General features: G+C 51.3%; 1 protein-coding gene and 69 non-coding genes across 70 annotated transcripts in view; all 70 read right to left on the minus strand.

Annotated features, from left to right (window-relative positions):
- Positions 1 to 16,422, minus strand: part of LOC119182706 (uncharacterized) — a 168,776-nt gene that overhangs the window by 17,387 nt on the left and 134,967 nt on the right. The gene's annotated exons all lie outside the window — the stretch shown is intronic.
- TRNAQ-CUG (transfer RNA glutamine (anticodon CUG)) lies at positions 59 to 130 on the minus strand. Its single transcript has one exon. It is a non-coding gene; the product is annotated as a tRNA-Gln (tRNA).
- TRNAE-UUC (transfer RNA glutamic acid (anticodon UUC)) lies at positions 375 to 446 on the minus strand. Its single transcript has one exon. It is a non-coding gene; the product is annotated as a tRNA-Glu (tRNA).
- Positions 540 to 611, minus strand: TRNAQ-UUG (transfer RNA glutamine (anticodon UUG)). The gene has a single exon. It is a non-coding gene; the product is annotated as a tRNA-Gln (tRNA).
- On the minus strand, positions 783 to 854 carry TRNAQ-CUG (transfer RNA glutamine (anticodon CUG)). Its single transcript has one exon. It is a non-coding gene; the product is annotated as a tRNA-Gln (tRNA).
- On the minus strand, positions 860 to 931 carry TRNAE-UUC (transfer RNA glutamic acid (anticodon UUC)). Its single transcript has one exon. It is a non-coding gene; the product is annotated as a tRNA-Glu (tRNA).
- Positions 1,267 to 1,338, minus strand: TRNAQ-UUG (transfer RNA glutamine (anticodon UUG)). The gene has a single exon. It is a non-coding gene; the product is annotated as a tRNA-Gln (tRNA).
- TRNAQ-CUG (transfer RNA glutamine (anticodon CUG)) lies at positions 1,509 to 1,580 on the minus strand. Its single transcript has one exon. It is a non-coding gene; the product is annotated as a tRNA-Gln (tRNA).
- Positions 1,752 to 1,823, minus strand: TRNAQ-CUG (transfer RNA glutamine (anticodon CUG)). Its single transcript has one exon. It is a non-coding gene; the product is annotated as a tRNA-Gln (tRNA).
- Positions 1,829 to 1,900, minus strand: TRNAE-UUC (transfer RNA glutamic acid (anticodon UUC)). The gene has a single exon. It is a non-coding gene; the product is annotated as a tRNA-Glu (tRNA).
- TRNAE-UUC (transfer RNA glutamic acid (anticodon UUC)) lies at positions 2,070 to 2,141 on the minus strand. The gene has a single exon. It is a non-coding gene; the product is annotated as a tRNA-Glu (tRNA).
- Positions 2,477 to 2,548, minus strand: TRNAQ-CUG (transfer RNA glutamine (anticodon CUG)). The gene has a single exon. It is a non-coding gene; the product is annotated as a tRNA-Gln (tRNA).
- TRNAE-UUC (transfer RNA glutamic acid (anticodon UUC)) lies at positions 2,554 to 2,625 on the minus strand. The gene has a single exon. It is a non-coding gene; the product is annotated as a tRNA-Glu (tRNA).
- Positions 2,961 to 3,032, minus strand: TRNAQ-UUG (transfer RNA glutamine (anticodon UUG)). The gene has a single exon. It is a non-coding gene; the product is annotated as a tRNA-Gln (tRNA).
- On the minus strand, positions 3,280 to 3,351 carry TRNAE-UUC (transfer RNA glutamic acid (anticodon UUC)). The gene has a single exon. It is a non-coding gene; the product is annotated as a tRNA-Glu (tRNA).
- Positions 3,446 to 3,517, minus strand: TRNAQ-CUG (transfer RNA glutamine (anticodon CUG)). Its single transcript has one exon. It is a non-coding gene; the product is annotated as a tRNA-Gln (tRNA).
- TRNAE-UUC (transfer RNA glutamic acid (anticodon UUC)) lies at positions 3,523 to 3,594 on the minus strand. The gene has a single exon. It is a non-coding gene; the product is annotated as a tRNA-Glu (tRNA).
- On the minus strand, positions 3,762 to 3,833 carry TRNAE-UUC (transfer RNA glutamic acid (anticodon UUC)). Its single transcript has one exon. It is a non-coding gene; the product is annotated as a tRNA-Glu (tRNA).
- TRNAQ-CUG (transfer RNA glutamine (anticodon CUG)) lies at positions 3,927 to 3,998 on the minus strand. The gene has a single exon. It is a non-coding gene; the product is annotated as a tRNA-Gln (tRNA).
- Positions 4,169 to 4,240, minus strand: TRNAQ-CUG (transfer RNA glutamine (anticodon CUG)). Its single transcript has one exon. It is a non-coding gene; the product is annotated as a tRNA-Gln (tRNA).
- TRNAE-UUC (transfer RNA glutamic acid (anticodon UUC)) lies at positions 4,246 to 4,317 on the minus strand. The gene has a single exon. It is a non-coding gene; the product is annotated as a tRNA-Glu (tRNA).
- On the minus strand, positions 4,488 to 4,559 carry TRNAE-UUC (transfer RNA glutamic acid (anticodon UUC)). Its single transcript has one exon. It is a non-coding gene; the product is annotated as a tRNA-Glu (tRNA).
- Positions 4,891 to 4,962, minus strand: TRNAQ-UUG (transfer RNA glutamine (anticodon UUG)). The gene has a single exon. It is a non-coding gene; the product is annotated as a tRNA-Gln (tRNA).
- Positions 5,133 to 5,204, minus strand: TRNAQ-CUG (transfer RNA glutamine (anticodon CUG)). The gene has a single exon. It is a non-coding gene; the product is annotated as a tRNA-Gln (tRNA).
- TRNAE-UUC (transfer RNA glutamic acid (anticodon UUC)) lies at positions 5,210 to 5,281 on the minus strand. Its single transcript has one exon. It is a non-coding gene; the product is annotated as a tRNA-Glu (tRNA).
- TRNAQ-UUG (transfer RNA glutamine (anticodon UUG)) lies at positions 5,617 to 5,688 on the minus strand. Its single transcript has one exon. It is a non-coding gene; the product is annotated as a tRNA-Gln (tRNA).
- Positions 5,859 to 5,930, minus strand: TRNAQ-CUG (transfer RNA glutamine (anticodon CUG)). Its single transcript has one exon. It is a non-coding gene; the product is annotated as a tRNA-Gln (tRNA).
- TRNAE-UUC (transfer RNA glutamic acid (anticodon UUC)) lies at positions 6,176 to 6,247 on the minus strand. Its single transcript has one exon. It is a non-coding gene; the product is annotated as a tRNA-Glu (tRNA).
- TRNAQ-CUG (transfer RNA glutamine (anticodon CUG)) lies at positions 6,583 to 6,654 on the minus strand. The gene has a single exon. It is a non-coding gene; the product is annotated as a tRNA-Gln (tRNA).
- On the minus strand, positions 6,660 to 6,731 carry TRNAE-UUC (transfer RNA glutamic acid (anticodon UUC)). The gene has a single exon. It is a non-coding gene; the product is annotated as a tRNA-Glu (tRNA).
- TRNAQ-UUG (transfer RNA glutamine (anticodon UUG)) lies at positions 7,067 to 7,138 on the minus strand. The gene has a single exon. It is a non-coding gene; the product is annotated as a tRNA-Gln (tRNA).
- On the minus strand, positions 7,386 to 7,457 carry TRNAE-UUC (transfer RNA glutamic acid (anticodon UUC)). The gene has a single exon. It is a non-coding gene; the product is annotated as a tRNA-Glu (tRNA).
- TRNAQ-CUG (transfer RNA glutamine (anticodon CUG)) lies at positions 7,552 to 7,623 on the minus strand. The gene has a single exon. It is a non-coding gene; the product is annotated as a tRNA-Gln (tRNA).
- TRNAE-UUC (transfer RNA glutamic acid (anticodon UUC)) lies at positions 7,629 to 7,700 on the minus strand. The gene has a single exon. It is a non-coding gene; the product is annotated as a tRNA-Glu (tRNA).
- Positions 7,868 to 7,939, minus strand: TRNAE-UUC (transfer RNA glutamic acid (anticodon UUC)). The gene has a single exon. It is a non-coding gene; the product is annotated as a tRNA-Glu (tRNA).
- TRNAQ-CUG (transfer RNA glutamine (anticodon CUG)) lies at positions 8,033 to 8,104 on the minus strand. Its single transcript has one exon. It is a non-coding gene; the product is annotated as a tRNA-Gln (tRNA).
- Positions 8,275 to 8,346, minus strand: TRNAQ-CUG (transfer RNA glutamine (anticodon CUG)). The gene has a single exon. It is a non-coding gene; the product is annotated as a tRNA-Gln (tRNA).
- On the minus strand, positions 8,352 to 8,423 carry TRNAE-UUC (transfer RNA glutamic acid (anticodon UUC)). Its single transcript has one exon. It is a non-coding gene; the product is annotated as a tRNA-Glu (tRNA).
- Positions 8,594 to 8,665, minus strand: TRNAE-UUC (transfer RNA glutamic acid (anticodon UUC)). The gene has a single exon. It is a non-coding gene; the product is annotated as a tRNA-Glu (tRNA).
- TRNAQ-UUG (transfer RNA glutamine (anticodon UUG)) lies at positions 8,997 to 9,068 on the minus strand. Its single transcript has one exon. It is a non-coding gene; the product is annotated as a tRNA-Gln (tRNA).
- On the minus strand, positions 9,239 to 9,310 carry TRNAQ-CUG (transfer RNA glutamine (anticodon CUG)). Its single transcript has one exon. It is a non-coding gene; the product is annotated as a tRNA-Gln (tRNA).
- Positions 9,316 to 9,387, minus strand: TRNAE-UUC (transfer RNA glutamic acid (anticodon UUC)). Its single transcript has one exon. It is a non-coding gene; the product is annotated as a tRNA-Glu (tRNA).
- Positions 9,723 to 9,794, minus strand: TRNAQ-UUG (transfer RNA glutamine (anticodon UUG)). Its single transcript has one exon. It is a non-coding gene; the product is annotated as a tRNA-Gln (tRNA).
- On the minus strand, positions 9,965 to 10,036 carry TRNAQ-CUG (transfer RNA glutamine (anticodon CUG)). Its single transcript has one exon. It is a non-coding gene; the product is annotated as a tRNA-Gln (tRNA).
- TRNAQ-CUG (transfer RNA glutamine (anticodon CUG)) lies at positions 10,208 to 10,279 on the minus strand. The gene has a single exon. It is a non-coding gene; the product is annotated as a tRNA-Gln (tRNA).
- On the minus strand, positions 10,285 to 10,356 carry TRNAE-UUC (transfer RNA glutamic acid (anticodon UUC)). Its single transcript has one exon. It is a non-coding gene; the product is annotated as a tRNA-Glu (tRNA).
- TRNAE-UUC (transfer RNA glutamic acid (anticodon UUC)) lies at positions 10,526 to 10,597 on the minus strand. Its single transcript has one exon. It is a non-coding gene; the product is annotated as a tRNA-Glu (tRNA).
- On the minus strand, positions 10,692 to 10,763 carry TRNAQ-CUG (transfer RNA glutamine (anticodon CUG)). The gene has a single exon. It is a non-coding gene; the product is annotated as a tRNA-Gln (tRNA).
- TRNAQ-CUG (transfer RNA glutamine (anticodon CUG)) lies at positions 10,934 to 11,005 on the minus strand. The gene has a single exon. It is a non-coding gene; the product is annotated as a tRNA-Gln (tRNA).
- On the minus strand, positions 11,011 to 11,082 carry TRNAE-UUC (transfer RNA glutamic acid (anticodon UUC)). The gene has a single exon. It is a non-coding gene; the product is annotated as a tRNA-Glu (tRNA).
- On the minus strand, positions 11,419 to 11,490 carry TRNAQ-CUG (transfer RNA glutamine (anticodon CUG)). Its single transcript has one exon. It is a non-coding gene; the product is annotated as a tRNA-Gln (tRNA).
- Positions 11,496 to 11,567, minus strand: TRNAE-UUC (transfer RNA glutamic acid (anticodon UUC)). Its single transcript has one exon. It is a non-coding gene; the product is annotated as a tRNA-Glu (tRNA).
- Positions 11,904 to 11,975, minus strand: TRNAQ-UUG (transfer RNA glutamine (anticodon UUG)). Its single transcript has one exon. It is a non-coding gene; the product is annotated as a tRNA-Gln (tRNA).
- On the minus strand, positions 12,146 to 12,217 carry TRNAQ-CUG (transfer RNA glutamine (anticodon CUG)). The gene has a single exon. It is a non-coding gene; the product is annotated as a tRNA-Gln (tRNA).
- On the minus strand, positions 12,386 to 12,457 carry TRNAQ-CUG (transfer RNA glutamine (anticodon CUG)). Its single transcript has one exon. It is a non-coding gene; the product is annotated as a tRNA-Gln (tRNA).
- TRNAQ-CUG (transfer RNA glutamine (anticodon CUG)) lies at positions 12,630 to 12,701 on the minus strand. The gene has a single exon. It is a non-coding gene; the product is annotated as a tRNA-Gln (tRNA).
- Positions 12,707 to 12,778, minus strand: TRNAE-UUC (transfer RNA glutamic acid (anticodon UUC)). The gene has a single exon. It is a non-coding gene; the product is annotated as a tRNA-Glu (tRNA).
- On the minus strand, positions 12,872 to 12,943 carry TRNAQ-UUG (transfer RNA glutamine (anticodon UUG)). The gene has a single exon. It is a non-coding gene; the product is annotated as a tRNA-Gln (tRNA).
- On the minus strand, positions 13,357 to 13,428 carry TRNAQ-CUG (transfer RNA glutamine (anticodon CUG)). The gene has a single exon. It is a non-coding gene; the product is annotated as a tRNA-Gln (tRNA).
- On the minus strand, positions 13,599 to 13,670 carry TRNAQ-UUG (transfer RNA glutamine (anticodon UUG)). Its single transcript has one exon. It is a non-coding gene; the product is annotated as a tRNA-Gln (tRNA).
- On the minus strand, positions 13,841 to 13,912 carry TRNAQ-CUG (transfer RNA glutamine (anticodon CUG)). The gene has a single exon. It is a non-coding gene; the product is annotated as a tRNA-Gln (tRNA).
- Positions 14,401 to 14,472, minus strand: TRNAE-UUC (transfer RNA glutamic acid (anticodon UUC)). Its single transcript has one exon. It is a non-coding gene; the product is annotated as a tRNA-Glu (tRNA).
- On the minus strand, positions 14,808 to 14,879 carry TRNAQ-CUG (transfer RNA glutamine (anticodon CUG)). The gene has a single exon. It is a non-coding gene; the product is annotated as a tRNA-Gln (tRNA).
- Positions 14,885 to 14,956, minus strand: TRNAE-UUC (transfer RNA glutamic acid (anticodon UUC)). The gene has a single exon. It is a non-coding gene; the product is annotated as a tRNA-Glu (tRNA).
- Positions 15,127 to 15,198, minus strand: TRNAE-UUC (transfer RNA glutamic acid (anticodon UUC)). Its single transcript has one exon. It is a non-coding gene; the product is annotated as a tRNA-Glu (tRNA).
- On the minus strand, positions 15,292 to 15,363 carry TRNAQ-CUG (transfer RNA glutamine (anticodon CUG)). The gene has a single exon. It is a non-coding gene; the product is annotated as a tRNA-Gln (tRNA).
- On the minus strand, positions 15,369 to 15,440 carry TRNAE-UUC (transfer RNA glutamic acid (anticodon UUC)). The gene has a single exon. It is a non-coding gene; the product is annotated as a tRNA-Glu (tRNA).
- On the minus strand, positions 15,535 to 15,606 carry TRNAQ-CUG (transfer RNA glutamine (anticodon CUG)). The gene has a single exon. It is a non-coding gene; the product is annotated as a tRNA-Gln (tRNA).
- TRNAQ-CUG (transfer RNA glutamine (anticodon CUG)) lies at positions 16,260 to 16,331 on the minus strand. The gene has a single exon. It is a non-coding gene; the product is annotated as a tRNA-Gln (tRNA).
- On the minus strand, positions 16,337 to 16,408 carry TRNAE-UUC (transfer RNA glutamic acid (anticodon UUC)). Its single transcript has one exon. It is a non-coding gene; the product is annotated as a tRNA-Glu (tRNA).

Here is a 16,422-nt window from a genome sequence, read left to right on the forward strand (position 1 = left end):
TTCGTTGACAGTTTCGTCGTTGCCAGCTTTTGCTGCATTAGCAAAGATAAAAAAAGCAAGATCTCACCGAGAATTAAACTCGGATCGCTGGATTCAGAGTCCAGAGTGCTAGCCATTACACCATGAGACCGATATTTCCGACGCCGGGAATCGAACCCGGGCCTTCTGGGTGAAAGCCAGATATCCTAGCCAAAAGACCACGCCGTAGATGACGACAAGAGAACGAGTGCTGGTACCGGTGTCTATTCGTGGACAGTTCAGTCGTTACCAGCTTTTGCTGCATTAGCAAAAATAAAAAGAGGTCTCACCGAGATTAGAACTCGGATCGCTGTATTTAAACTCCAGAGTGCTAACCGTTACACCATGACCGCACTTTCCGACGCCGGGAATCGAACCCGGGCTTTCTGGGTGAAAGCTAAATATCCTACCCACTAGACCACGCCGGAGATGGCGACAAGAGAACGAGCGCTAGTACTGGAGTCTGTTCGCGGACAGTTTCGTCGTTGCCAGCTTTGCTGCATTAGCAAAAATAAAAAGCAAGGTCCCACCGAGATTTGAACTCGGATCGCTGGATTCAAAGTCCAGAGTGCTAACCATTACACCATGAGACCGCACAACCCGACGCCGGGAATCGAACCCGGGCCTTCTTTGTGAAAGCCAGATATCCTAACCACTACACCACGCCGAAGACGGCACAAGGCAGCGAGCATCGGTGCCGCGGTCTATTCGTTGACAGTTTCGTCGTTGCCAGCTTTTGCTGCATTAGCAAAGATAAAAAAGCAAGATCTCACCGAGAATTAAACTCGGATCGCTGGATTCAGAGTCCAGAGTGCTAACCGTTACACCATGAGACCGCAACTTCCGACGCCGGGAATCGAACCCGGGCCTTCTGGGTGAAAGCCAGATATCCTAGCCACTAGACCACGCCGGAGATGAAGGCAAGAGAACGAGCGCTGGTACCGGTGTCTAATCGTGGACAGCTTCGTCATTGCCAGCTTTCGCTGCATTAGCAAAAATAAAAAGCAAGGTCTCACCGAGAATTGGACTCGTTTCCCTAGATTCAGAGTCCAGAGTTCTAGCTATTTCCCCATGAGACCGCACTTTCCAACACCGGTAATGAATCCCGGGCCTTCTTGGTGAAAGCCAGATATCCTAGCCACTAGACCATGCCAGAGATGGCGCCAAGGGAATGAGCGCTAGTACCGGTGTCTGTTCGCGGACAGTTTCGTCGGTCCAGCTTTGCTGCATTAGCAAAAATAAAAAGCAAGGTCTCACCGAGATTTGAACTCAGATCGCTGGATTCAAAGTCTAGAGTGCTAACCATTACACCATGAGACCGCATTTTCCGACGCTGAGAATCGAACCCGGGCCTTCTGGGTGAAAGCCAGATATGCTAGCCACTAGAACACGCCAGAGATGGCTCGACGGGGCGAGCATCGGTACCGCGGTCTATTCGTTGACAGTTTCGTCGTTGCCAGCTTTTGCTGCATTAGCAAAAGTAAAAAGCAAGGTCTCACCGAGATTTGAACTCGGATCGCTGGATTCAGAGTCCAGAGTGCTAACCATTACACCATGAGACCGCACAACCCGACGCCGGGAATCGAACCCGGGTCTTCTTGGTGAAAGCCAGAAATCCTAGCCACTACACCACGCCGAAGACGGCACAAGGCAGCGAGCATCGTTGCCGCGGTCTATTCGTTGACAGTTTCGTCGTTGCCAGCTTTTGCTGCATTAGCAAAGATAAAAAAGCAAGATCTCACCGAGAATTAAACTCGGATCGCTGGATTCAGAGTCCAGAGTGCTAACCGTTACACCATGAGACCGCAACTTCCGACGCCGGGAATCGAACCCGGGCCTTCTGGGTGAAAGCCAGATATCCTAGCCACTAGACCACGCCGGAGATGACGACAAGAGAACGAGCGCTGGTACCGGTGTCTATTCGTGGACAGTTTCGTCGTTGCCAGCTTTTGCTGCATTAGCAAAAATAAAAAGAGGTCTCACCGAGATTTGAACTCTGATCGCTGTATTTGAACTCCAGAGTGCTAACCGTTACACCATGAGACCGCACTTTCCGACGCCGGGAATCGAACCCGGGCCTTCTGGGTGAAAGCTAAATATCCTAGCCACTAGACCACGCCGGAGATGGCGACAAGAGAACGAGCGCTAGTACTGGAGTCCGTTCGCGGACAGATTCGTCGTTGCCAGCTTTGCTGCATTAGCAAAAATAAAAAGAAACGTCTCACCGAGATTTGAACTCAGATCGCTGGATTCAAAGTCAAGAGTGCTAACCATTACACCATGAGACCGCACTTGCCGATGCCGAGAATTGAACCCGGGCTTTCTTTGTGAAAGCCAGATATTTTAGCCACTAGACCACGCCGGAGATGGCAGAAGGCAGCGAGCATCGGTACCACGGTCTATTCGCTGACAGTTTCGTCGTGTCCAGCTTTTGCTGCATTAGCAAAAATAAAAAGCAAGGTCTCACCGAGATTTGAACTCGGATCGCTGGATTCAGAGTCCAGAGTGCTAACCGTTACACCATGAGACCGCACTTTCCGACGCCGGGAATCGAACCCGGGCCTTCTGGGTGAAAGCCAGATATCCTAGCCACTAGACCACGCCGGAGATGAAGGCAAGAGAACGAGCGCTGGTACCGGTGTCTAATCGTGGACAGCTTCGTCATTGCCAGCTTTCGCTGCATTAGCAAAAATAAAAAGCAAGGTCTCACCGAGAATTGGACTCGTTTCCCTATATTCAGAGTCCAGAGTTCTAGCTATTTCCCCATGAGACCGCACTTTCCAACACCGGTAATGAATCCCGGGCCTTCTTGGTGAAAGCCAGATATCCTAGCCACTAGACCATGCCAGAGATGGCGCCAAGGGAATGAGCGCTAGTACCGGTGTCTGTTCGCGGACAGTTTCGTCGGTCCAGCTTTGCTGCATTAGCAAAAATAAAAAGCAAGGTCTCACCGAGATTTGAACTCAGATCGCTGGATTCAAAGTCTAGAGTGCTAACCATTACACCATGAGACCGCACTTTCCGACGCTGAGAATCGAACCAGGGCCTTCTTTGTGAAAGCCAGATATCCTAGCCACTAGACCACGCCGGAGATGGCTCAAGGCAGCGAGCATCGGTACCGCGGTCTATTCGCTGACAGTTTCGTCGTTGCCAGCTTTTGCTGCATTAGCAAAAATAAAAAGCAAGGTCTCACCGAGATTTGAACTCCGATCGCTGGATTCAGAGTCCACAGTGCTAACCATTACACCATGAGACCGCACAATCCGACGCCGGGAATCGAACCCGGGTCTTCTTGGTGAAAGCCAGATATCCTAGCCACTAGACCACGCCGAAGACGGCACAAGGCAGCGAGCATCGGTGCCGCGGTCTATTCGTTGACAGTTTCGTCGTTGCCAGCTTTTGCTGCATTAGCAAAGATAAAAAAGCAAGATCTCACCGAGAATTAAACTCGGATCGCTGGATTCAGAGTCCAGAGTGCTAACCGTTACACCATGAGACCGCAACTTCCGACGCCGGGAATCGAACCCGGGCCTTCTGGGTGAAAGCCAGATATCCTAGCCACTAGACCACGCCGGAGATGACGACAAGAGAACGAGCGCTGGTACCGGTGTCAATTCGTGGACAGTTTCGTCGTTGCCAGCTTTTGCTGCATTAGCAAAAATAAAAAGAGGTCTCACCGAGATTTGAACTCGGATCGCTGTATTTAAACTCCAGAGTGCTAACCGTTACACCATGACCGCACTTTCCGACGCTGGGAATCGAACCCGGGCCTTCTGGGTGAAAGCCAAATATCCTAGCCACTAGACCATGCCGGAGATGGCGACAAGAGAACGAGCGCTAGTACTGAAGTCCGTTTCCGGACAGTTTCGTCGTTGCCAGCTATGCTCCATTAGCAAAAATAAAAAGCAAGGTCTCACCGAGATTTGAACTCAGATCGCTGGATTCAGAGTCCAGAGTGCTAACCGTTACACCATGAGACCGCCCTTTCCTACGCCGGGAATCAAACCCGGGACTTCTTTGTGAAAGCCAGATATCCTAACCACTAGACCGCGCCGGAGATGGCTCAAGGCAGCGAGCATCGGTACCGTGGTCTATTAGCTGACAGTTTCGTCGTTGCCAGCTTTTGCTGCATCAGCAAAAATAAAAAGCAAGGTCTCACCGAGATTTGAACTCGGATCGCTGGATTCAGAGTCCAGAGTGCTAACCGTTACACCATGAGACCGCACTTTCCGACGCCGGGAATTGAACCCGGGCCTTCTGGGTGAAAGCCAGATATCCTAGCCACTAGACCACGCCGGAGATAAAGGCAAGAGAACGAGCGCTGGGACCGGTGTCTAATCGTGGACAGTTTAGTCGTTGCCAACTTTCGCTGCATTAGCAAAAATAAAAAGCAAGGTCTCATGAGATTTGAACTCAGATCGCTGGATGCAGAGTGCAGAGTGCTAACCATTACACCAATAGACCACACTTTCTGACGCCGGGAATCGAACCCGGGCCTTCTGGGGGAAAGCCAGATATGCTAGCCACTAGACCACGCCAGAGATGGCGACAAGAGAACGAGCGCTAGTACTGGAGTCTGTTCGCGGACAGTTTCGTCGTTGCCAATTTTGCTGCATTAGCAAAAATAAAAAGAGGTCTCACCGAGATTTGAACTCGGATCGCTGTATTTAAACTCCAGAGTGCTAACCGTTACACCATGACCGCACTTTCCGACGCCGGCAATCGAACCCGGGCTTTCTGGGTGAATGCTAAATATCCTAGCCACTAGACCACGCCGGAGATGGCGACAAGAGAACGAGCGCTAGTACTGGAGTCTGTTCGCGGACAGTTTCGTCGTTGCCAATTTTGCTGCATTAGCAAAAATAAAAAGCAAGGTCCCACCGAGATTTGAACCCAGATCGCTGGATTCAAAGTCCAGAGTGCTAACCATTACACCATGAGACCGCACTTTCCGACGCCGAGAATCGAACCCGGGCCTTCTTTGTGAAAGCCAGATATACTAGCCACTAGACCACGCCGGAGATGGCAGAAGGCAGCGAGCATCGGTACCGCGGTCTATTCGCTGACAGTTTCGTCGTGTCCAGCTTTTGCTGCATTAGCAAAAACAAAAAGCAAGGTCTCACCGAGATTTGAACTCGGATCCCTGGATTCAGAGTCCAGAGTGCTAACCGTTACACCATGAGACCGCACTTTCCGACGCCGGGAATTGAACCCGGGCCTTCTGGGTGAAAGCCAGATATCCTAGCCACTAGACCACGCCGGAGATGAAGGCAAGAGAACGAGCGCTGGTACCGGTGTCTAATCGTGGACAGCTTCGTCATTGCCAGCTTTCGCTGCATTAGCAAAAATAAAAAGCAAGGTCTCACCGAGAATTGGACTCGTTTCCCTAGATTCAGAGTCCAGAGTTCTAGCTATTTCCCCATGAGACCGCACTTTCCAACACCGGTAATGAATCCCGGGCCTTCTTGGTGAAAGCCAGATATCCTAGCCACTAGACCATGCCAGAGATGGCGCCAAGGGAATGAGCGCTAGTACCGGTGTCTGTTCGCGGACAGTTTCGTCGGTCCAGCTTTGCTGCATTAGCAAAAATAAAAAGCAAGGTCTCACCGAGATTTGAACTCAGATCGCTGGATTCAAAGTCTAGAGTGCTAACCATTACACCATGAGACCGCATTTTCCGACGCTGAGAATCGAACCCGGGCCTTCTGGGTGAAAGCCAGATATGCTAGCCACTAGAACACGCCAGAGATGGCTCGACGGGGCGAGCATCGGTACCGCGGTCTATTCGTTGACAGTTTCGTCGTTGCCAGCTTTTGCTGCATTAGCAAAAGTAAAAAGCAAGGTCTCACCGAGATTTGAACTCGGATCGCTGGATTCAGAGTCCAGAGTGCTAACCATTACACCATGAGACCGCACAACCCGACGCCGGGAATCGAACCCGGGTCTTCTTGGTGAAAGCCAGAAATCCTAGCCACTACACCACGCCGAAGACGGCACAAGGCAGCGAGCATCGTTGCCGCGGTCTATTCGTTGACAGTTTCGTCGTTGCCAGCTTTTGCTGCATTAGCAAAAATAAAAAGAGGTCTCACCGAGATTTGAACTCTGATCGCTGTATTTGAACTCCAGAGTGCTAACCGTTACACCATGAGACCGCACTTTCCGACGCCGGGAATCGAACCCGGGCCTTCTGGGTGAAAGCTAAATATCCTAGCCACTAGACCACGCCGGAGATGGCGACAAGAGAACGAGCGCTAGTACTGGAGTCCGTTCGCGGACAGATTCGTCGTTGCCAGCTTTGCTGCATTAGCAAAAATAAAAAGAAACGTCTCACCGAGATTTGAACTCAGATCGCTGGATTCAAAGTCAAGAGTGCTAACCATTACACCATGAGACCGCACTTGCCGATGCCGAGAATTGAACCCGGGCTTTCTTTGTGAAAGCCAGATATTTTAGCCACTAGACCACGCCGGAGATGGCAGAAGGCAGCGAGCATCGGTACCACGGTCTATTCGCTGACAGTTTCGTCGTGTCCAGCTTTTGCTGCATTAGCAAAAATAAAAAGCAAGGTCTCACCGAGATTTGAACTCGGATCGCTGGATTCAGAGTCCAGAGTGCTAACCGTTACACCATGAGACCGCACTTTCCGACGCCGGGAATCGAACCCGGACCTTCTGGGTGAAAGCCAGATATCCTAGCCACTAGACCACGCCGGAGATGAAGGCAAGAGAACGAGCGCTGGTACCGGTGTCTAATCGTGGACAGCTTCGTCATTGCCAGCTTTCGCTGCATTAGCAAAAATAAAAAGCAAGGTCTCACCGAGAATTGGACTCGTTTCCCTATATTCAGAGTCCAGAGTTCTAGCTATTTCCCCATGAGACCGCACTTTCCAACACCGGTAATGAATCCCGGGCCTTCTTGGTGAAAGCCAGATATCCTAGCCACTAGACCATGCCAGAGATGGCGCCAAGGGAATGAGCGCTAGTACCGGTGTCTGTTCGCGGACAGTTTCGTCGGTCCAGCTTTGCTGCATTAGCAAAAATAAAAAGCAAGGTCTCACCGAGATTTGAACTCAGATCGCTGGATTCAAAGTCTAGAGTGCTAACCATTACACCATGAGACCGCACTTTCCGACGCTGAGAATCGAACCAGGGCCTTCTTTGTGAAAGCCAGATATCCTAGCCACTAGACCACGCCGGAGATGGCTCAAGGCAGCGAGCATCGGTACCGCGGTCTATTCGCTGACAGTTTCGTCGTTGCCAGCTTTTGCTGCATTAGCAAAAATAAAAAGCAAGGTCTCACCGAGATTTGAACTCCGATCGCTGGATTCAGAGTCCACAGTGCTAACCATTACACCATGAGACCGCACAATCCGACGCCGGGAATCGAACCCGGGTCTTCTTGGTGAAAGCCAGATATCCTAGCCACTAGACCACGCCGAAGACGGCACAAGGCAGCGAGCATCGGTGCCGCGGTCTATTCGTTGACAGTTTCGTCGTTGCCAGCTTTTGCTGCATTAGCAAAGATAAAAAAGCAAGATCTCACCGAGAATTAAACTCGGATCGCTGGATTCAGAGTCCAGAGTGCTAACCGTTACACCATGAGACCGCAACTTCCGACGCCGGGAATCGAACCCGGGCCTTCTGGGTGAAAGCCAGATATCCTAGCCACTAGACCACGCCGGAGATGACGACAAGAGAACGAGCGCTGGTACCGGTGTCAATTCGTGGACAGTTTCGTCGTTGCCAGCTTTTGCTGCATTAGCAAAAATAAAAAGAGGTCTCACCGAGATTTGAACTCGGATCGCTCTATTTAAACTCCAGAGTGCTAACCGTTACACCATGACCGCACTTTCCGACGCTGGGAATCGAACCCGGGCCTTCTGGGTGAAAGCCAAATATCCTAGCCACTAGACCATGCCGGAGATGGCGACAAGAGAACGAGCGCTAGTACTGAAGTCCGTTTCCGGACAGTTTCGTCGTTGCCAGCTATGCTCCATTAGCAAAAATAAAAAGCAAGGTCTCACCGAGATTTGAACTCAGATCGCTGGATTCAGAGTCCAGAGTGCTAACCGTTACACCATGAGACCGCCCTTTCCTACGCCGGGAATCAAACCCGGGACTTCTTTGTGAAAGCCAGATATCCTAACCACTAGACCGCGCCGGAGATGGCTCAAGGCAGCGAGCATCGGTACCGTGGTCTATTAGCTGACAGTTTCGTCGTTGCCAGCTTTTGCTGCATCAGCAAAAATAAAAAGCAAGGTCTCACCGAGATTTGAACTCGGATCGCTGGATTCAGAGTCCAGAGTGCTAACCGTTACACCATGAGACCGCACTTTCCGACGCCGGGAATTGAACCCGGGCCTTCTGGGTGAAAGCCAGATATCCTAGCCACTAGACCACGCCGGAGATAAAGGCAAGAGAACGAGCGCTGGGACCGGTGTCTAATCGTGGACAGTTTAGTCGTTGCCAACTTTCGCTGCATTAGCAAAAATAAAAAGCAAGGTCTCATGAGATTTGAACTCAGATCGCTGGATGCAGAGTGCAGAGTGCTAACCATTACACCAATAGACCACACTTTCTGACGCCGGGAATCGAACCCGGGCCTTCTGGGGGAAAGCCAGATATGCTAGCCACTAGACCACGCCAGAGATGGCGACAAGAGAACGAGCGCTAGTACTGGAGTCTGTTCGCGGACAGTTTCGTCGTTGCCAATTTTGCTGCATTAGCAAAAATAAAAAGAGGTCTCACCGAGATTTGAACTCGGATCGCTGTATTTAAACTCCAGAGTGCTAACCGTTACACCATGACCGCACTTTCCGACGCCGGCAATCGAACCCGGGCTTTCTGGGTGAATGCTAAATATCCTAGCCACTAGACCACGCCGGAGATGGCGACAAGAGAACGAGCGCTAGTACTGGAGTCTGTTCGCGGACAGTTTCGTCGTTGCCAATTTTGCTGCATTAGCAAAAATAAAAAGCAAGGTCCCACCGAGATTTGAACCCAGATCGCTGGATTCAAAGTCCAGAGTGCTAACCATTACACCATGAGACCGCACTTTCCGACGCCGAGAATCGAACCCGGGCCTTCTTTGTGAAAGCCAGATATACTAGCCACTAGACCACGCCGGAGATGGCAGAAGGCAGCGAGCATCGGTACCGCGGTCTATTCGCTGACAGTTTCGTCGTGTCCAGCTTTTGCTGCATTAGCAAAAACAAAAAGCAAGGTCTCACCGAGATTTGAACTCGGATCCCTGGATTCAGAGTCCAGAGTGCTAACCGTTACACCATGAGACCGCACTTTCCGACGCCGGGAATTGAACCCGGGCCTTCTGGGTGAAAGCAAGATATCCTAGCCACTAGACCACGCCGGAGATAAAGGCAAGAGAACGAGCGCTGGTACCGGTGTCTAATCGTGGACAGTTTCGTCATTGCCAGCTTTCGCTGCATTAGCAAAAATAAAAAGCAAGGTCTCACCGAGAATTGGACTCGTTTCCCCAGATTCAAAATCCAGAGTGCTAGCTATTTCCCCATGAGACCGCACTTTCCAACACCGGAAATGAATCCCGGGCCTTCTTGGAGAAAGCCAGATATCCTAGCCACTAGACCATGCCAGAGATGGCGCCAAGGGAATGAGCGCTAGTACCGGTGTCTGTTCGCGGACAGTTTCGTCGGTCCAGCTTTGCTGCATTAGCAAAAATAAAAAGCAAGGTCTCACCGAGATTTGAACTCAGATCGCTGGATTCAAAGTCTAGAGTGCTAACCATTACACCATGAGACCGCATTTTCCGACGCTGAGAATCGAACCCGGGCCTTCTGGGTGAAAGCCAGATATGCTAGCCACTAGAACACGCCAGAGATGGCTCGAGGGGGCGAGCATCGGTACCGCAGTCTATTCGTTGACAGTTTCGTCGTTGCCAGCTTTTGCTGCATTAGCAAAAGTAAAAAGCAAGGTCTCACCGAGATTTGAACTCGGATCGCTGGATTCAGAGTCCAGAGTGCTAACCATTACACCATGAGACCGCACAACCCGACGCCGGGAATCGAACCCGGGTCTTCTTGGTGAAAGCCAGAAATCCTAGCCACTACACCACGCCGAAGACGGCACAAGGAAGCGAGCATCGGTGCCGCGGTCTATTCGTTGACAGTTTCGTCGTTGCCAGCTTTTGCTGCATTAGCAAAGATAAAAAAGCAAGATCTCACCGAGAATTAAACTCGGATCGCTGGATTCAGAGTCCAGAGTGCTAACCGTTACACCATGAGACCGCACCTTCCGACGCCGGGAATCGAACCCGGGCCTTCTGGGTGAAAGCCAGATATCCTAGCCACTAGACCACGCCGGAGATGACGACAAGAGAACGAGCGCTGGTACCGGTGTCTATTCGTGGACAGTTTCGTCGTTGCCAGCTTTTGCTGCATTAGCAAAAATAAAAAGAGGTCTCACCGAGATTTGAACTCTGATCGCTGTATTTGAACTCCAGAGTGCTAACCGTTACACCATGAGACCGCACTTTCCGACGCCGGGAATCGAACCCGGGCCTTCTGGGTGAAAGCTAAATATCCTAGCCACTAGACCACGCCGAAGACGGCACAAGGCAGCGAGCATCGGTGCCGCGGTCTATTCGTTGACAGTTTCGTCGTTGCCAGCTTTTGCTGCATTAGCAAAGATAAAAAAGCAAGATCTCACCGAGAATTAAACTCGGATCGCTGGATTCAGAGTCCAGAGTGCTAACCGTTACACCATGAGACCGCCCTTTCCTACGCCGGGAATCAAACCCGGGACTTCTTTGTGAAAGCCAGATATCCTAACCACTAGACCGCGCCGGAGATGGCTCAAGGCAGCGAGCATCGGTACCGTGGTCTATTAGCTGACAGTTTCGTCATTGCCAGCTTTTGCTGCATCAGCACAAATAAAAAGCAAGGTCTCACCGAGATTTGAACTCGGATCGCTGGATTCAGAGTCCAGAGTGCTAACCGTTACACCATGAGACCGCACTTTCCGACGCCGGGAATTGAACCCGGGCCTTCTGGGTGAAAGCCAGATATCCTAGCCACTAGACCACGCTGGAGATAAAGGCAAGAGAACGAGCGCTAGTACTGGAGTCTATTCGCGGGCAGTTTCGCCGTTGCCATCTTTTGTTGCATTAGCAAAAATAAAAAACAAGGTCTCACCGAGATTTCAACTCGGTTCCCTAGATTCAGAGTCCAGAGTGCTAGCTGTTTCACCATGATACCGCACTTTCCAACACCGGGAATGAAACCCGGGCCTTCTTGGTGAAAGCCAGATATCCTAGCCACTAGACCACGCCGGAGATGGCTCAAGGCAGCGAGCATCACTACCGCGGTCTATTCGCTGACAGTTTCGTCGTTGCCAGCTTTTGCTGCATTAGCAAAAATTAAAAGCATGGTCTCACCGAGATTTGAACTCGGATCGCTGGATTCAGAGTCCAGAGTGCTAACCGTTACACCATGGGACCGCACTTTCCGACGCCGGGAATCGAACCCCGGCCTTCTGGGTGAAAGCCAGATATCCTAGCCACTAGACCACGCCGGAGATGAAGGCAAGAGAACGAGCGCTAGTACCGGTGTCTAATCGCGGACAGTTTCGTCGTTGCCAGCTTTCGCTGCATTAGCAAAAATAAAAAGCAAGGTCTCACCGAGAATTGGACTTGGTTTCCTAGATTCAGAGTCCAGAGTGGTAGCTGTTTCACCATGAGACCGCACTTTCCAACACCGGGAATGAAACCCGGGTCTTCTTGGTGAAAGCCAGATATCCTAGCCACTAGACCATGCCACAGATGGCGCCAAGGGAATGAGCGCTAGTACCGGTGTCTGTTCGTGGACAGGTTCGTCGTTGCCAGCTTTGCTGCATTAGCAATAATAAAAAGCAAGGTCTCACCGAGATTTGAACTCAGATCGCTGGATTCAAAGTCCAGAGTGCTAACCATTACACCATGAGACCGAACTTTCCGACGCCGGGAATCGAACCCGGGCCTTCTTTGTGAAAGCCAGATGTCCTAGCCACTAGACCGCGCCGGAGATGGCTCAAGGCAGCGAGCATCCGTACCGTGGTCTATTCGCTGACAGTTTCGTCGTTGCCAGCTTTTGCTGCATTAGCAAAAATTAAAAGCAAGGTCTCACCGAGATTTGAACTCGGATCGCTGGATTCAGAGTCCAGAGTGCTAACCGTTACACCATGAGACCGCACTTTCCGACGCCGGGAATCGAACCCGGGCCTTCTGGGCTAAAGCCAGATATGCTAGCCACTAGACCACGCCAGAGCTGGCTCGAGGGAGCGAGCATCGGTACCGCGGTCTATTCGTTGACAGTTTCGTCGTCCAGCTTTTGCTGCATTAGCAAAAATAAAAAGCAAGGTCTCACCGAGATTTGAACTCGGATCGCTGGATTCAGAGTCCAGAGTGCTAACCATTACACCATGAGACCGCACAATCCGACGCCGGGAATTGAACCCGGGTCTTCTTGGTGAAAGCCAGAAATCGTAGCCACTACACCACGCCGAAGACGGCACAAGGCAGCGAGCATCGGTACCGTGGTCTATTCGTTCACAGTATCGTCGTTGCCAGCTTTTGTTGCATTAGCAAAGATAAAAAAAGCAAGGTCTCACCGAGAATTGAACTCGGATCGCTGGATTCAGAGCCCAGAGTGCTAACCGTTACACCATGAGACCGCACTTTCCGACGCCGGGAATCGAACCCGGGCCTTCTGGGTGAAAGCTAAATATCCTAGCCACTAGACCACGCCGGAGATGGTGACAAGTGAACGAGCGCTAGTACTGGAGTCTGTTCGCGGACAGTTTCGTCGTTGCCAGCTTTGCTGCATTAGCAAAAATAAAAAGCAAGATCTCACCGAGATTTGAACTCAGATCGCTGGATTCAAAGTCCAGAGTGCTAACCATTACACCATGAGACCGCACTTTCCGACGCCGAGAATTGAACCCGGGCCTTCTTTGTGAAAGCCAGATATCCTAGCCACTAGACCACGCCGGAGATGGCTCAAGGCAGCGAGCATCGGTACCGCGGTCTATTCGCTGAAAGTTTCGTCGTTGCCAGCTTTTGCTGCATTAGCAAAAATAAAAAGCAAGGTCTCACCGAGATTTGAACTCCGATCGCTGGATTCAGAGTCCACAGTGCTAATCATTACACCATAAGACCGCACATTCCGACGCCGGGAATCGAACCCAGGTCTCCTTGGTGAAAGCCAGATATCCTAGCCACTAGACCACGCCGAAGACGGCACAAGGCAGCGAGCATCGGTACCGCGGTCTATTCGTTGACAGTTTCGTCGTTGCCAGCTTTTGCTGCATTAGCAAAGATAAAAAAGCAAGATCTCACCGAGAATTAAACTCGGATCGCTGGATTCAGAGTCCAGAGTGCTAACCGTTACACCATGAGACCGCAATTTCCAACACCGGGAATGAAACCCGGGTCTTCTTGGTGAAAGCCAGATATCCTAGCCACTAGACCATGCCACAGATGGCGCCAAGGGAATGAGCGCTAGTACCGGTGTCTGTTCGTGGACAGGTTCGTCGTTGCCAGCTTTGCTGCATTAGCAATAATAAAAAGCAAGGTCTCACCGAGATTTGAACTCAGATCGCTGGATCCAAAGTCCAGAGTGCTAACCATTACACCATGAGACCGAACGTTCCGACGCCGGGAATCGAACCCGGGCCTTCTTTGTGAAAGCCAGATATCCTAGCCACTAGACCGCGCCGGAGATGGCTCAAGGCAGCAAGCATCCGTACCGTGGTCTATTCGCTGACAGTTTCGTCGTTGCCAGCTTTTGCTGCATTAGCAAAAATTAAAAGCAAGGTCTCACCGAGATTTGAACTCGGATCGCTGGATTCAGAGTCCAGAGTGCTAACCGTTACACCATGAGACCGCACTTTCCGACGCCGAGAATCGAACCCGGGCCTTCTGGGCTAAAGCCAGATTTCCTAGCCACTAGACCACGCCGGAGATGGCGGCAAGGGAATGAGCGCTGGTACCGGTGTCTAAACGTGGAAAGTTTAGTCGTTGCCAGCTTTCGCTGCATTAGCAAAAATAAAAAGCAAGGTCTCACTGAGATTTGAACTCTGATCGCTGACTGCAGAGTGCAGAGTGCTAACCATTACACCAATAGACCACACTTTTTGACGCCGGGAATCGAACCCGGGCCTTCTGGGTGAAAGCCAGATATGCTAGCCACAAGACCACGCCAGAGCTGGCTCGAGGGAGCGAGCATCGGTACCGCGGTCTATTCGTTGACAGTTTCGTCGTCCAGCTTTTGCTGCATTAGCAAAAATAAAAAGCAAGGTCTCACCAAGATTTGAACTCGGATCGCAGGATTCAGAGTCCAGAGTGGTAACCATTACACCATGAGACCGCACAATCCGACGCCGGGAATCGAACCCGGGCCTTCTTTGTGAAAGCCAGATATCCTAGCCACTAGACCACGCCGGAGATGGCTCAAGGCAGCGAGCATCGGTACCGCGGTCTATTCGCTGAAAGTTTCGTCGTTGCCAGCATTTGCTGCATTAGCAAAAATAAAAAGAAGGTCTCACCGAGATTTGAACTCCGATCGCTGGATTCAGAGTCCACAGTGCTAACCATTACACCATGACACCGCACATTCCGATGCCGGGAATCGAACGCAGGTCTCCTTGGTGAAAGCCAGATAACCTAGCCACTAGACCACGCCGAAGACGGCACAAGGCAGCGAGCATCGGTACCGCGGTCTATTCGTTGACAGTTTCGTCGTTGCCAGCTTTTGCTGCATTAGCAAAGATAAAAAAGCAAGATCTCACCGAGAATTAAACTCGGATCGCTGGATTCAGAGTCCAGAGTGCTAACCGTTACACCATGAGACCGCAATTTCCGACGCCGGGAATCGAACCCGGGCCTTCTGGGTGAAAGCCAGATATCCTAGCCACTAGACCGCGCCGGAGATGGCTCAAGGCAGCGAGCATCCGTACCGTGGTCTATTTGCTGACAGTTTCGTCGTTGCCAGCTTTCGCTGCATTAGCAAAAATAAAAAGCAAGGTCTCACCGAGATTTGAACTCAGATCGCTGGATGCAGAGTGCAGAGTGCTAACCATTACACCAATAGACCACACTTTCTGACGCCGGGAATCGAACCCGGGCCTTCTGGGTGAAAGCCAGATATGCTAGCCACTAGACCACGCCAGAGATGGCTCGAGGGAGCGAGCATCGGTACCGCGGTCTATTCGTTGACAGTTTCGTCGTTGCCAGCTTTTGCTGCATTAGCAAAAGTAAAAAGCAAGGTCTCACCGAGATTTGAACTCGGATCGCTGGATTCAGAGTCCAGAGTGCTAACCATTACACCATGAGACCGCACAATCCGACGCCGGGAATCGAACCCGGGCCTTCTGGGTGAAAGCCAGATATGCTAGCCACTAGACCACGCCAGAGATGGCTCGAGGGAGCGAGCATCGGTACCGCGGTCTATTCGTTTACAGTTTCGTCGTTGCCAGCTTTTGTTGCATTAGCAAAGATAAAAAAGCAAGGTCTCACCGAGAATTGAACTCGGATCGCTGGATTCAGAGCCCAGAGTGCTAACCGTTACACCATGAGACCGCAATTTCCGACGACGGGAATCCAACCCGGGCCTTCTGGTTGAAAGGCAGATATCCTAGCCACTAGACCACGCCGGAGATGACGACAAGAGAACGAGCGCTGGTACCGGTGTCTATTTGTGGACAGTTTCGTCGTTGCCAGCTTTTGCTGCATTAGCAAAAATAAAAAGAGGTCTCACGGAGATTTGAACTCGGATCGCTGTATTTGAACTCCAGAGTTCTAACCGTTACACCATGAGACCGCACTTTCCGACGCCGGGAATCAAACCCGGGCCTTCTGTGTGAAAGCTAAATATCCTAGCCACTAGACCACGCCGGAGATGGCGACAAGAGAACGAGCGCTAGTACTGGAGTCTGTTCGCGGACAGTTTCGTCGTTGCCAGCTTTGCTGCATTAGCAAAAATAAAAAGCAAGGTCTCACCGAGATTTGAACTCAGATCGCTGGATTCAAAGTCAAGAGTGCTAACCACTACACCATGGGACCGCACTTTCCGACGCCGAGAATTGAACCCGGGCCTTCTTTGTGAAAGCCAGATATCCTAGCCACTAGACCACGCCGGAGATGGCACAAGGCAGCGAGCATCGGTACCGCGGTCTATTCGCTGACAGTTTCGTCGTGTCCAGCTTTTGCTGCATTAGCAAAAATAAAAAGCAAGGTCTCACCGAGATTTGAACTCGGATCGCTGGATTCAGAGTCCAGAGTGCTAACCACTACACCATGAGACCACACTTTCCGACGCCGGGAATCGAACCCCGGCCTTCTGGGTGAAAGCCAGATATCCTAGCCACTAGACCACGCCGGAGATGAAGGCAAGAA

The sequence above is a fragment of the Rhipicephalus microplus genome, chromosome 3 (genome assembly GCF_043290135.1).
Source record: "Rhipicephalus microplus isolate Deutch F79 chromosome 3, USDA_Rmic, whole genome shotgun sequence".
Lineage (NCBI taxonomy): Eukaryota > Metazoa > Arthropoda > Arachnida > Ixodida > Ixodidae > Rhipicephalus > Rhipicephalus microplus.